The sequence below is a fragment of the Podarcis raffonei genome, chromosome 9 (assembly GCF_027172205.1).
Source record: "Podarcis raffonei isolate rPodRaf1 chromosome 9, rPodRaf1.pri, whole genome shotgun sequence".
Taxonomy (NCBI): Eukaryota; Metazoa; Chordata; class Lepidosauria; order Squamata; family Lacertidae; genus Podarcis; species Podarcis raffonei.
The window spans coordinates 27,721,178-27,736,492 of NC_070610.1; positions in this window are offsets into that span (position 1 = coordinate 27,721,178).

The window sequence follows — 15,315 nt, forward strand, 5'->3', positions numbered from 1 at the left end:
AGAGGGGGCTAGTTAATAATTTGCACTAGCTAGTCGGGCAAGGCATGTAGGCTAACAAGTTGTTGTTTAGTCGTTAATCGTGTCCGACTCTTTGTGACCCCATGGACGAGAGCACGCCAGGCACTCCTGTCTTCCACTGCCTCCCGCAGTTTGGTCAAACTCATGCTGGTAGCTTCGAGAACACTGTCCAACCATCTTGTCCTCTGTCGTCCCCTTCTCCTTGTGTCCTCCATCTTTCCCAACATCAGGGTCTTTTCCAGGGAGTCTTCTCTTCTCATGAGGTGGCCAAAGTATTGGAGCCTTAGCTTCAGGATCTGTCCTTCCAGTGAGCACTCAGGGCTGATTTCCTTAAGAATGGATAGGTTTGATCTTCTTGCAGTCCATGGGACTCTCAAGAGGCTCCTCCAGCACCATAATTCAAAAGCATCAATTCTTTGGCGATCAGCCTTCTTTATGGTCCAGCTCTCACTTCCATACATCACTACTGGGAAAACCATAGCTTTAACTATATGGACCTTTGTTGGCAAGGTGATGTCTCTGCTTTTTAAGATGCTGTCTAGGTTTGTCATTGCTTTTCTCCCAAGAAGCAGGCGTCTTTTAATTTTGTGAATGCTGGCACCATCTGTAGTGATCATGGAGCCCAAGAAAGTAAAATCTCTCACTGCCTCCATTTCTTCCCCTTCTATTTGCCAGGAGGTGATGGGCCCAGTGGCCATGATCTTCATTTTTTTTGATGTTGAGCTTCAGACTATATTTTGCGCTCTCCTCTTTCAACCTCATTAAAAGGTTCTTTAATTCCTCCTCACTTTCTGCCATCAAGGTTGTGTCATGTGCATATCTGAGGTTGCTGATATTTCTTCTGGCAATCTTAATTCCGGCTTGGGATTCATCCAGCCCAGCCTTTCGCCTGATGAATTCTGCATAGAAGTTAAATAAGCAGGGAGACAATATACAGCCTTGTCGTACTCCTTTCCCAATTTTGAACCAATTAGTTGTTCCATATCCAGTTCTAACTGTAGCTTCTTGTCCCACATAGAGATTTCTCAGGAGACAGATGAGGTGATCAGGCACTCCCATTTCTTTAAGAACTTGCCATAGTTTACTGTCTGCCTTGCCGTGGCGAAGGGGCTTGAATAACTCAGAGAAGCTATGAGCTATGCCGTGCAGGGCCACCCAAGATGGACAGGTCATAGTGGAGAGTTTTGACCAAACGTGATCCACCTGGAGCAGGAACCGGCAAGCCACTCCAGTATCCGTGCCAGGAAAACTCCATGGACAAAGACAACCAGGCTAACAAGTTAGCTATCTATAAATCGGATGGTTTGGGGGCATAGTTCAGAGAAGCTCGTGCATGGACTGATCGATCGCAGGGACGTGCAACCTGAGGCTACCTGGGGGTCACTTCATCACTTGAGGGCTTCTCAGTGGCAGATTGAAGTGCTTGCTTGGTAATGTATATAATGCTTGCTGCTTAGAATAAAATCTTTAATCTTCTCACTCACTTGTGTCTGTATTGCTTCTGAATCTCATTAAAAGAACCACCTTGCATTTAGCAAGACAATATACCACCAGTCTCTATACAAAGTAAGGCACACTTATTCATGAGTTTGTAACCTCCAGAGTAGACTGCTATAATGCTCTCTGTGTAGAACTGCCATTCAAAAGCATCTGTTTATGTATTGGACTGTGATAGTTAAGGTATTCTTATCTTCTTCGTTGTTGTAATGATTGGTATAAGAGGCGCTGGAGTTGTATGCGAGTAAAGAAGCTGGTCATTGTTCTCTTTTTGGTTTTTTAAAACCCATAATTGAGAGGCTTAAAAAACAACAACCCCACAGACCAAAAACAAAGAATTTAGAATTTATTATCCTAGTACTGTACTGGTCTGCACTGGTTGCCAGTTTGCTGTCTGGCTCAATTCAAGGAGCTCGTTCTTATATTTAGAAGCCAAGTCCCTTGGGACCTGAGTATCTGAAAGATTGCCAGGTTAAAAAAAATTTTTAAGCAGAGGAACTCTCTGCTCATAGCAGGTTTGTCACCATGAAGAGACTCTATGAGTTGTTGAACCTGGAAGACTTTACAAGGACCAGGGAGTATCACTTGACCTACTGCTGTTGAGGAACATTCTCCTTTTCGCCAAAGGTGGCCAGTGATGCACAAGCCAAATCCATGCCTGACACTTCCAGAATTTGATACTAACTTCAGTCCACTGCTGACGACCATGCAATCTGGCTCTGGACAAACAGACAACCTGTTTATTGTGCATTCATCCTCATTAGTTGCACACAGCTTACACAGAGGATAGATTATATTTGGTCTTAACCAAGCATTTCTTTGCAGGCTGATTATATGACAACGTGCATTCACCCTGATTTGTTTGCAAGATGTCTTTCTCTTAATAACTTGTTTGTCCCACACGTTTAAATGCATTTTCTTGTCACTTTCCTATCACCAAAAAGTCAGTTTCTTTTTAAAAGTGGATTTGTTGCACTGGGACATCAAGCACTTTACTCCATTCAGTTGTTCAAACCTACATTTCTTGGTATGCCCTCAAATCCTTCAGCCAAAATACTGCCAGTCTGGAGGCGCCATCTGTCAAACTTATGTTTAGTCCCCATCAAGTTCTGAGGAAGTCTTTTTTCCGCCAGGTAAACATTGACCTGCCATTCCTCTTCTTTGTTTTGTTAATGTTGATGCAAATTAATAACAGAGTTGAAATGTCACTGGACACAGGGAGAAGGCCACACATTCAGCTGGTCTTCTGTGTTTTGGTCTAGCAAGGATAGCTTTGTTTGCTTGATAAAGTGAGCAGGTGTGATATCAGGACTCTGAAAGAGCTGTCCTCTTATGAAGTTAGTTTTCTTGCTAGAACAGAACCATGGCTCCGCATTGTCAACTCCCCACAGGCAGAATGTGTTCTTGTGTTGATTTTCTGTTTGATAAAGATTACAGTCTTCATAATGAGAAATTCCTCCCCAAAGCACCCATTTTCCTTGCGCTGTTGTTATGGTTTTTATATTCTTGGAGCTTTTTGGAGAGTATCGTTAGGCCTTTGAAAATGAAAACAAGTGGGAATTCTAAACCTGCAGTTATTTGAATACTGGCAGTTTATTTTCTGCCAGGGATTTCTGCAGTCCCATAGCATATGTGATGGAACACTCCCAAGTGGAAGCACGACAATTTGCTTACGCTGGCAGTCTCTCTGCTTTGTAACTTTGCAAGTGGAGGGTGCTGTTTGATGCACAGAATCAAGCCTTTCTAGCTCACAGAAAGCATATTGGATTGGTTTCTCAAATGAAGGCCCTGCTGAGTCAGGCTAAAGGCCCATCTCAGCCAATGCTCTCTTTCCAACTGTGGCCAGGCAGATGCCTCTGGGCTTAATGAGCAATGGCTTTTCTTTCTTATTTGTCCCCGACAGAGCTTTGCTGCCTCTTCTCTAGAAGGTTCCATTAACTATAATGACGAATTTACCTCCACGGTGTACATGCAAGGCACATGGTCTCTTGGAAAGAATCCTGGGAACTGTAAGGGTGCTGGGAATTGTAGGTTTGTGAGGGGTAAACTGCAGTTCACATGATTCTTTTGGGGAAGCCGTGTGCTCTAAATGCATGTTAAATGTATGGTGTGGATCACCCATGAATCCTTTTGCATATTTCAATGAGTGCTGAAACAGGAAGAAGGCTGAGCCATGTTTCCTATGCTTCCTTACAAAAATATTTCTAAAGGGAAATGATGCATCTCACCAGTGGAAAGATGCAGAGATAGCATGTGCACTTCATTGAGTACATTCTATGGAGAACATTCCAGGCACAGGCACCTAGGGTTGCCATATTCACAACAATGAAAAATTGTTGATTATTTTTTGGGGGGTCATAGTTGTTGAGCTTTTCTTGGGAACTGGCAGGGACTGTGCTGAGGAGGGCTGCACTAAGGAAGAATGGTGGGAGCCATCCCATCCTCCTGATCCTGACTCTTCCCAGGAGGAGGAGGACAGTATAGACTTGGAACAGTGGTTTGCAGAGGGGCATACTTCAGAAGGCAGAAGCTGGGAAATACTGGATGGGGAACAGCTAGCAGAAGAAACACTGGAAGAGAGAGACTTAACAGATTCACAGTCTCTGGACAGCATTCCTCCACTCAGACCAAGGTCAAGAAGAGCTCAGAAAATCTCAGAACAGAAAGCACAGAAGGCTCAGAGGGTACAAGCTAATATTACAAGATGTAGGAGTGATGCAGAGCAGGGGTGTCCAACTGGTTGACAGCGATCGACAGGTCTATCCCCGAATGAGCGTGGATCCTTATTGTTTGTGTTGTTTAGAATCATGTCTCTGCCCCTCCCCCTAGTCTTTCCCTGCATCACGTTTAGTGATTAATTGTTCCTTTGTTGTCTGCTGTAGTGTTGTAGCGGCTGTGTTGATGGTGAGCAATTAAATTCTGCACATTTACTGTTTAAAAAAGGTCAACAACTTTGGGAAGCCCCCCTAAAAAAAGCTCAACAACTCTGAACCCCCTCCCTCCCAAATGGGTAGATCACTGCCAGTCCCCCCCCCCCCCGGGAGTAGATTGCAGTCTCTTGGGAGTTGGACATCCCTGACATAGAGTAATAGGGACGGAAGGGGGTGTGATCCTTAATTGGGAGACCACCATTCTGGTTAGATGCCTTCTTTTGTCCTTCGCTGTGTTTATTAAAAAACTATCTGGTAAGGATTCCCTTTCGTTTGATCTGCTCATTTACGGCCATGGGGGAGGAAGAAAATTCCCCAAAGCCTGATAGGAAGATCACAAAAACCCCCACGTTTTGGGGCTTTTATTGGATTTTTAAAGAATTTTTTAAAAACTGGCCTACTTGCCATTAGTCCGGGTTTCCCCGGACATTTTGCTGATTCAGCAAAAAACCTCCCGGATGCCATTTTGCAGCTCAGTTCCCAGATGACAGCCCTACCTTATACCAAATCAAACCAGTGGTTTGCCTAGCTCAGTATTGTCTTTATTGACTGTCACTGGCTCTCCAGAATTTTGAACAGGAATCTGTCTCAGCCCAATGTGGAGACACCGAGCCTCAGGATTGGAACCTTCTGCATGCCAGACAGGTGTTCTACTACTGAGTTATGATCCTTCCCCCAAAGAGGCCATTAAGAAGTTGTGTGAAAGATCCGAATCATGAGCTGAGGAGAAAGTTCCAACCCTTGACAACAATTCAGTGCTGGCACAAGATGTCTTGCTTCCTGAGGCAAAGGGCAAGACACTGAGCCCTCCCATTGCCATGTACAGAAACCAACTCAACTGGTAGCTGGATTTATATCTACACACTAGGAGTGGGAAAGCATCACCCAACCCATCACACATAAAACAGCAGACTAGCTTAGGGGGGCACAGAAAGGCTGTGTGAGAGAACTCTGTCCTCTAACACAGGAGCTGAGGGACGGTAGAAGAGTAATATGCTGCCCTACAGCATCTGCTGCCTGAGGGGGCTACCTCATTCTACCTAATGGCAGAGTTGGTCCTGCAACAATGGTGAAACTGCAAATGCTTTAAAGTAATTTTCTCTTGCTTTCAGGCATGTGGTCCCAAGCATGCTATATTTGAACGTAGGTCTCATTGGAAATGAATGGGGTTTGCTTTGGAGTTAACTTGTTTAGGGCTGAGGGGTAAGAAATAGTGTTGTGACCTGGAGGCACCATGGCTGATTACATACATGGTCCGTGTGTACTTTATCCCTGTAGGATTGTGATGTGCTTGGCGTATTCATTGCATATCCCTGTGAAAATCAGCTTTCGCTTTCAGACCCCTATGGCATTAGTGAAATGTAGACTCTGTTTATTGAGCATTAATCCTTAGTTGCTTGCATGGAGTCCAGCCTTGACGGTTTGTTCTGATTTTTCTGCAGGGCAGTTATAGAGCAATGAGCATTCATTTAGATTTGCTTACAGGGTGTTTCTACATCTATCCATTAATTGTTTGCTCATTCCACAGTTTCCCCCATAACTTTCCTACCTGCAAACCCCCCTCTTTTTTGAAGTGGATTTGTTGCACTACAGCAACAGAGCGCTTCAAACCACTTTAATTGTGCGGAGCTAAATTTTTGGCATGCACTTGAATTCCTCCCAACCAAACACTGACAATGTGGAGGCAACCATAACAGAAGTAGCACTATTCTTTTGTTACTTTCTCCCTCGGCTTTTACGTTTGCTCTGAAGGTTAATGAGCAGTCATGAATCTTAACAAATGTGCTGTGTGCTAGTGTGCAGACACCCTCAAACTTGATAGTTCTTGATGGTTTCATGTTTCCTCTTATCTCAGTGCTGTCAGATCTACTTAGTTTTCATTCTAGTACCGATTCATGCCTTACCAGTGACATTGGCTTTCTTCCAGTTCCAAATCGGCATCTTTCAACTTGAAAGCTGGCGGCAGTGGGAGTGAAGGTTTCCCATTTATCTGTGACGTAGGCAGTCACAATGAGCTCTATCAGACCCCGCCTAATAGCTTTGACCCTGACCTAGAAGGAGAGCTTTTCCTCCCCCCCAGGTCTTTTAATGGTGTGAAGTTGTACAGTCTCGAAAGGAGTCTCAATTTAGTTTCCCGGAAGAAGAGGCTGACTTGCGTGTGGCTCTTTTGAGATATGAGTTTCTTTTGAGTGAAGATAATGAAACCCATTTCAGTCAGCTCCGAGGATAAGAGCACCTTAGAAGTATATTAGGAATGCATCTATGCACTGAGCAATGCACATTTTAATGTCGTAAGCGGATCTTTATTTGTTTAAAATTGATACACGGCACAGGAGCTGTGTACTGCATCGGAAATGTCAGACAGGGAAAGTGCCAGAAGGACGACTGCGAGGAGATATTAATAGGGGTTTGCATAAGCCCAATAACGTTGCAAAAAGTAAAATAATGTTTCTTTCTGGCAGTAATTCAGAGCTCCTTCCTTCCTTCCTCGCCCTATTGATTTTCAACTACATGATCAATGATTTGAGGCGCCTTCCCATTTGTTACCTTTTCCTATATGTTAATTTGGTTTGTTTTATCATTGGGTAACGAAAGATTTGCAACACTTGGGTGGGAATAAAAACACAGCTGGAAAAAATAATAATTCACAAATGATCTAAGCCGAGTTTACATCAGGGGTGCAGAACCAGCAACCTGTGGATTGGATGCGGTCTGTAATGATCTCCATCCAGCCCACAGCATCCCTTCATGACCTCCACAGAAGTGGAGTTTTAGGCTGAAAAAAGCCTTGTATTAGAGGAACCCAAAGCCTAATTGTGTAGGCTGCTTTTTTGGGGTGTGCGCGCATGTGCTACAGCTGAGGAGGAAAAGATTGACAATCCCCTCCCTGGATGTTCTGACTTCCCACTTGAAAATGGCCACAAATGCTACCCTTAGGCGTGTCATCAGCCTTCTATTGGCACCACTGCCCCCTTTTCCTTAAAGGGGGCATTTTTGGCATGGGAGGCCATAGCACACAGGGAAGGGATAACCTTTCCCATGCACCGCACCCCCTTGCTTGCACAGTAGCCCCCGTGCTGCAATCCGGCTTGGAAGTACAGCTGTTTCCCAAGCCTAACTGCTGGGGCCTTTTTTGGGAGGTGGGGGGACCTTCCTGTGTGCTATGACACGCCTCTGGCTGAAATGGCCATGCTGCAGTTTCCGTTAAGATGATCTCTCCTGGCAATTAGGCTTGAACATAACTAACAGGCTGTTTTCCAGCCTGATTAATTACTGGGAGGCAGGGGAAAGTTGGGGGGGGGGAGAGAGAGAGAGAGAAAGAGAGCAAGCCACAGGAACATAGGTCAATGGAATGCTGGGTAATGCAGCTTCCCATCTAGCTCAGTATAGTCTATACCAGGGGTCATCAATTTTTTTCAGCAGGGGGCCAGTCCACTGTCCCTCAGACCTTGTGGGGGGCCAGACTATATTTTGAAAAAAAAGAGAACAAATTCCTATGCCCCACAAATAATTTCATTGTAATTAATTGTTAATTTCATTGTACACAGGTTGTACATTGACAATAAAGGTATTATTATTGTTATTGTTGTTATTATTATTATTATTATTATTATTATTATTATTATTATTATTACCCAGAGATGCATATTAAACTCCTGCCGTCGGGACGGAGATACAGGACGATGAAGACAAGAACGAGCCGTCTTAAGAACAGCTTCTTCTCCAGAGCGATCTCAGCCCTGAATGGGAAGCCTGGACTTTGAAAGTCATCTAATCTTCCTTGCTGTATTATACTGTATTGTTTTAATTAGTGTTTTTATGGAGCAGTCAAGTAATTTCGTTGTCCCTGAGAGGGGGCAATGACAATAAAGATATTTCTATTTCTATTTCTATTTCTATTTCTAAACAAAAGGACACATTCTACTCATGTAAAAACATGCTGATTCCTGGACCGTCCATGGGCCGGATTTAGAAGGCGATTGGCCGCATCCGGCCCCCGGACCTTAGTTTGCCTACCCATGGTCTATACTGACTAGCAGAGACTCTCAAGGGTTCCAGGCAGAAGTCTTCCTTTTGCTCTACTTAGAGAATCCAGGAATTGAACTTGGTCACTACTGCATGCAGATCAGATGCCCGACTACTGAGCTGTGGCCCTTCCCTATGCCCACTCTACCCCACCCACTCTTGTTTTGTTTGTGCTATTGCTGGCATTCACCCTCCGGGGGTTATGTGGCCCCTGGACCAGAAAAAGTTCCCCCACCCAATTTACATCCTCGCGCAGGATGAAGTGGATTACAATTCCCCCCTCGTTGGAATTTTCAGGCAGTATGCCTTCTTAGCCATTTAATCCGGCTTTCTTTTGTTTCTAATTTCTCTCTTTCTAGAGGTATAAAAACCCTGCAGTCAGCTTTCGTTGGGGCTCGTTTGGAGCAGAGGTGGAGTTTGATGCCAGCACAAATCAAGGCATCCTGTCCCGAACTGCTGAATCCATCCCTCTCTGATGCTGATGCATCTGTGTTTTGGCTTCCTGCCATTGCTCTCCCCTGCCCACCTCCAGCGCCTGCCCAGTCATTGTGCCAATAACTGTTACCTGAGAACTGTCCAGTTATTCTGGTTATTAAGCAGTAAGTCACAGTTGGCTGAACTTACCGGCCCTCGTCACAGTGTGCCAAATTCTTTGTAGGGCGGATGGTTGCCAGACAAATTGCTCCCAGGCAAGTAGGGTGTTTGGAGAGATTTTCACATGGCTGAAAAATCATGCCCAAGGTAGCATTCACGCAGTGTGTCTTCTGCGTATGAAATGTCAAGATGCAATTGGATTGCAGCTTTCAGCCTCGGTATTTTGTGACATAAACTTCACTGAAGCAGGAGTTTTCCTACTAGTTGCTCACACCTGCCAAGCATTATAATCACTTTATTATTTTTCCACATCCTACGAACCTGAAACCAGTCTGAGGCTCCAGTTACACGTGACTTCAAATGTAAACCTGTCCCAGTCAGATTTAGATTGGCTAAACTAGACAATATATTAAATATGTGGTTACATATGTGTCAGGGGCTCAGGAGCAGAAGCACAGGGGAGAGAGCAAATAGAGAGCGAAGGAGAGGAATCCGAGGGGAGCGTAGGGGAGTATGACAGTGACCCGAGAGATTCCATGAGTTTCTCCAGCGAATCAGAAGATTCCCAGAAGGGGGCGCCGATGGTAAAGGCAAGGGGGGTCCCAGGGGGGACGCACCAGAAGCAAGGGGCCAGCGGGGACTCCCAAGGTAGCAGCGGAGGATCAGGACCAGTTCCCCCACCAGAGCGCAGTGGGGGGGGGGAAGAGTCACATGTGTCAGGACCAGCCTCTCCTCCAGCGGGGAGAGAAGATGAGTCAGGGTTGACCACGCCTCCATCGGAAAGTGGGGAAACGGAGGGGAGGTCAGGTCCAGCTAGCCTCCCCGAAGGAGGGAGCAGTGACAGCAGTGTAGCGGTCAGAAGGAAAGTGGGAGGCTGGGCGCACGCGCCAAGTTCAAATGTGCAGGCGCGCGGGACAGCAGAAAACCCGGATTGGGAGCCAGGTCCTAAAGCCCGAAGGAGGGAGGGGGAAGAGTCAGGGGACTCAGCGTCAGAAGAGTCTAGGAAGGGCGAGACCCCGACAGGCAGGCGGACCCAGAGGAGGAAGGAACAGAGGAAGAGGTGGAGCAAGGCTAGAGTCTTAAACTGGTGTCAGGGGGGAGGAGACTCAGACGGAGCTTCGGCGGTCTAAAGTTAGAGACGTAGTGTTGCACGCTGCGGCTGTGGAAGTGAACTGAACTTCAATAAAGTCTTTTATACTAAACAACGAAGCAGCGTTGGTCTTATGTGAGCTGGGACCTCGGGCAGCGCTGACAGTATGCATATAATATCTTTGTTTTATTTTTTGAAGTGGAGACAGGTGATCATTTAGGTACCTGGATGTTTCCAGGCCATATGATGTCTTGACGATAAACACCAGCACCTTGAATTGTGCCCAGAAACAGACCCAGAACCAGTGCAGATGTTTGGGCATCAGTGAGATATGATCCCAACTTTTACTCCCAGTTAGCAGCTTAGTATTTTGGACTAACTGCAATTACTGGAATATCTTCAAAGGCAAGCAACATGCAACACATAATCTAAACTCGAGGTTAAGGTAGCCATGTTCCCTCTTTTCAGAGAAGAGCTGTCAAAGGAGAGTCCTCTGTTTATAGGGCTGTCCTGTGTTTATCCAGTTTACAGATAAAGAATAATAAAAAGGGGGCACTGAGATCTTGAAGTTACCCGTCAACACTTAGCACCAGGGCAGCAGACTAACCAGGCACACAGGTCACCTGGTCTTCCACAGCATGCTGAGATGCATTTCTATTTAAATTATAGTATTCTCTATCATCTATCTATCTATCATCTATCTATCAATCATCTATCTATCTATCTATCTATCTATCTATCTATCTATCTATATCTATCTATCTATCATCTCAGTCTCTGAACAATGTGAGATTCCAGAGGTACTTACCCAGGGTTCATGTTTCCTCTTGGAATGAGACATAGTGGAGACCGTGGTGCCATTATGATATATGGTTTATTTACACACATATATAACTTGAGCCTACGATGAAGGGGTTCACCACATTAACATCCTCAAAGGGTCTTGGTTGTCTTGTAGCTGAAGCCTTGGATTTAAACATTGCTTTTAAAAGTTGTGCGCTCTCTCTCTCTCTCTCTCTCTCTCTCTCTCTCTCTCTCTCTCTCTCCCCCCCCCCCCCAGCTCGCTGCTTTATTTCTAGGTAACATCACTGCAGCTCAACTCCAAATTCTTGCTTTGTCCTACTAACTAACTGTGAGAACTACAAACTAGGGGAGGGGACCTGCACAGCGCCCCTTTCCTTTGTTCCCCTTAATGGCCCATCACACAGGTGATCATCTCATCAGGAATCTTGCCTGGCTTATATTTTAACACTTGCTGGATTCAACGGTTAGAAGGATTTCATATACAGCTTACTTCATCCCCTCCAAAAACTCATAAACACATGCAAATTTTATGCAAAAAATGTGTCCTCTTTGGTCATCTTCTGCTAGCAATGAGAAAGTTGCAAGCCTAGTGTATTTCTCTCAACACTGAATAAACTAATGTCTGCAGCTGCTTATCACTTGAACTCACCTCCATTTTAATTGCAAGTTGGTGAGATACACTTTTTTTAGAGGACTCCTCTCATTTCAGCCACACCGATCAAACATGGAAGTTGCTTCTCAGGATGATTTTTAATCTATCAAACAGGAGGCATAAACATATTCCTGCCCTTTTCAGTTTCAAGCATCAGAGTAAATTAAATGTGGAAACTAACAGCACTATTGCCATTAGTTTTGCACAGAAGGCGAACACAATGTCGCCTTTGCTTCTGGCAGAACTGTATTTAGGGAGGTTGGTAAAGCACTGAAAGTGTATTTCTTTAGAATGTTCTCCAGTACAAATTGTACAATCCTTTTTTTAACCAATTAGTGAATGTTAGAAGAACACATGGAGGAAAAGCGGGAAAGAACCCATAACAGTTTTCTTACCAATGTTTCACCACTGTCACTGGATATACTGAACTCTGGAAACCTCAGTTCAGCTTGTGGCTCTTTATGGATGTTTCTCAATGATAGGAAACATAATGTGGGCTCCATCAATGGCCCAAACACTTGAGTGAATTCTGAAGCATCTCTTGAGGTTTTCCTGCTCTATCTAACCTATATTACAAGCCCACCTTATGATATGGATAATGTATGTGAAGTAAGTTGCACGTGTGAAATGCGCTTGATGCTGATATCTAGTTGTGGGTAGATTTGCCAACTCTAGACAATTCTGGTACTGAGGTGGGGCCAGGAGTAGAGTCTGGAGATGCAAATGCTATGTATGGACCTTCTGTGTAAAAATAAGGAAAAGGGGACTAGGGTGTATGCTGTTACATTTCCTTTTGGGTAACTGGGTCTACTCTGGGTAAAACTGAGTTGAATACTACCCATTGTGTGTGAGGTGAGAAGAAAGTTCATCTTTTCATGTGGAGTTATATCTGTAATGACTCATTAATGGATGAAAGCCATCAAATTAGGAACAGGCTTGTTTGAACCAGCATTAATCCCCCTTTAGAAGGAGTAGGGCTCTGGCTGTATCCTCCCCACATCAGTACTCTTGCACCAGCCAATGTTAGTCGAGACCCAGATCTGGTACCTGCCTACGGATGCATTGGACTTTGGACAGAGGACATGTGAATTATGCAACAATATGCTGAGGCCATGTGTCTTGAATGGCAGCAAGTCAGTATGTCAAGTCCCCAGTCCAGGGTCAATCCACTTGTCAAAAGTCCAAAGAGAAGTACATTCCCACAGAGATCCTGAAGCATCCATGCTGAGGTCTATCAACATGGGCAATTGAGCAGATATAACACCTCAGCTCTGCTTCCCTTTTGTTTCTTGCATGCTGACTGCAGCATCTGGGCTTGATGAGGCAGGTGGCCCTCACCTGTTCTGGGCCTACTCCAGCTGAGGAATCACCCCCCTCCTCCCAGAGCTAGTGAGCCCCACCTGGCCAGCTAGGGAGCTGGGCTGTGGGCCCTTGACTGCCTCAGCCTCCTAAAGTACCACTCCCACTGCTCCCTGTACCTCAGAGCCTGTTGTGTTTGTGGACACAGGGGCCCCTCTGGCTCTGGTGATGGATCCCACTGCTGTGGTTCCCCTGCACTAACCCCCACCTCATCATCCTTCATCACCCCATGAGTCCTTGCTACACCAACCTCTCCTTTCCCAGCTTGCCCTGGTGTGTCCCAGTCCTGGCTACACCGCTTGCCAGGGTCCTCTTCCTCCTCCCCGTTGTCCTGCCAGCTCACAACACCATGTTCAAATCTCATTTGTTGTACGCACCCCTGACAATGGCTCTGCGGCAGAAATGGGATTTGCACACCTATACAAAAACGCAGCAGAAGGTAAGACAAACAGAGGACTTTGCCGCTGTTCACATTTTTAAGAGCTTTAATCAAAATCTTTATGCCACTATCTGGCTTCGTGGGTGATTAGAGTCACAATTGGCAGCCTCTGTGGGGATTCTTCTGCTACGAAGCATTACACAAGCTGCACGAAGGATGCATAGTATTCCTCTGCCTCAGCTTGTGGTGTTTTGATATCTATGCTCCGGTGCGAACTCTGAATGGGTTTTGAGATGGGCCATTTTGCTCTTAAAGGGCAATAACAATGACCCTTTTCTATAGGAGTGGGACTCATGTGCTTTGCTGAGGTCCTCTTCCCAACATTCTCTAAGTGACTCTGTTCTCTGTAAATAAATCTGCTTGTGGCCTTTTGGTCTCTATATAATGAAAGATGGATAACAGTAGACTTATTTATTAGCTTGCTATTCTTTAGGAGCCAGGGTGCTATTTGTTACGTCTACAGTAAACGCTTTATAAATGTCCAGACGGAAAGGAGTGCAAGGGTGAATGTTACACCCTCTCCTTTCTGTGGCTCCCTTTGTCTTCGACAAGGTGTAAGGAAGGGCTTTGAAGTCCTGGGAAAAGTTGGCAGTGGAAAGAGTTCAGAAATAACCTCATGTGGAGATTGGATTTTTCAAGCCTTACTGAACAGCTTTTGCATTATAATACACATAACACGCAGAGCTGCTTTTTGTTGAAGAGGTGCTTTTTGTGATCTTCTATCATTATATATAAATTTAAATTCTGAGTTTCTCTAAATGATATAATGGCCTATCCTCCTCACTAGCCTCAGGTAATGGAGCAGGAGGCTGTCATTTCTTGGTGTTGATGGAAAGATTGTTGGTACATAGTCAGAAGGATGGTTTGCTTTTTAAATATTGCTTTACAGGCTGTATGGGTGCATTTCTAGTCAAAGTCCTACAATTACTAGATTGAATAACATTGCTTGTCTATGCTAAACTCCACTGCTAAAGATTGAACTATAACCTTCAGATCTGCAGTATTTATATTTAGATGTAGTTGGAGGGTTAGGGCAGATCAGCAAATTCTGGATGTGCTGCTGCTAAATTATCCGTCTGGAAATACCCAGAGTCAGTTGTGAACTGATCTTTTGGCAAATGTCTACCCTGTGCTCCTCACATGCCACTCTTTTAGATTTGGCTGTTAATGAGGGTTGCTAATAAGGTCCTCCCAATGCACTACGGCATTACTGAGCACAAAAAATTAACCAGCCCGGCTGATTGTAGCAGTGATTATAGCTATAATACATAATTTGGGCTTTTTTTTTTCATGCTTAGCATTTGCTTTTTTTATACGGAGGGAGAGTTTAGATGCATCTTCCGGGCTTGATTCGACTCTTGCCAAAATATAATTAGTCACAGCGAGTCATTTTTGCGTGTTGTCTAAGATACGCTGTAGTTCAAAGCTAGAAAGGGACTGAAAGATGAAGAAGGCCCCTGTGATGCTTTATAAGGGACTAAATATTTTGAGGTTTTTCTTCAAGGATGAAAAGCAGAGGCCACAGTGCAAGAGAAATGGATTTACAATATACAGAGAAGGCAGGGTGTGAGAGAATACAGCTTACATACTGCGCACTCTTTATTATTCTCTTCCTTGAGCAAAATGCAGAGGCCAGCCCAATCCATGAGAGCAAGAGTGATTTAGTGATTTCAGAACAGCCTAGGGGCCAAAGGATATTCTGAGTTTTAATTTTGGTCTGGCGTGGACTCTCTCCCTTTGTGTCCAGCTTAATTGGTCTGGTGTGGATGTTTGGAGACCTGGGAAATGCATTATTCTTGGGGCGTAGGTACAAGCTTATTAGTTTATGTTTACTTAGGTTTTATTGTGCAAAAGCATCGCTAGAAGCATATTCAGAGTTATTTTATCTGTAATGATCCTTTCTCCC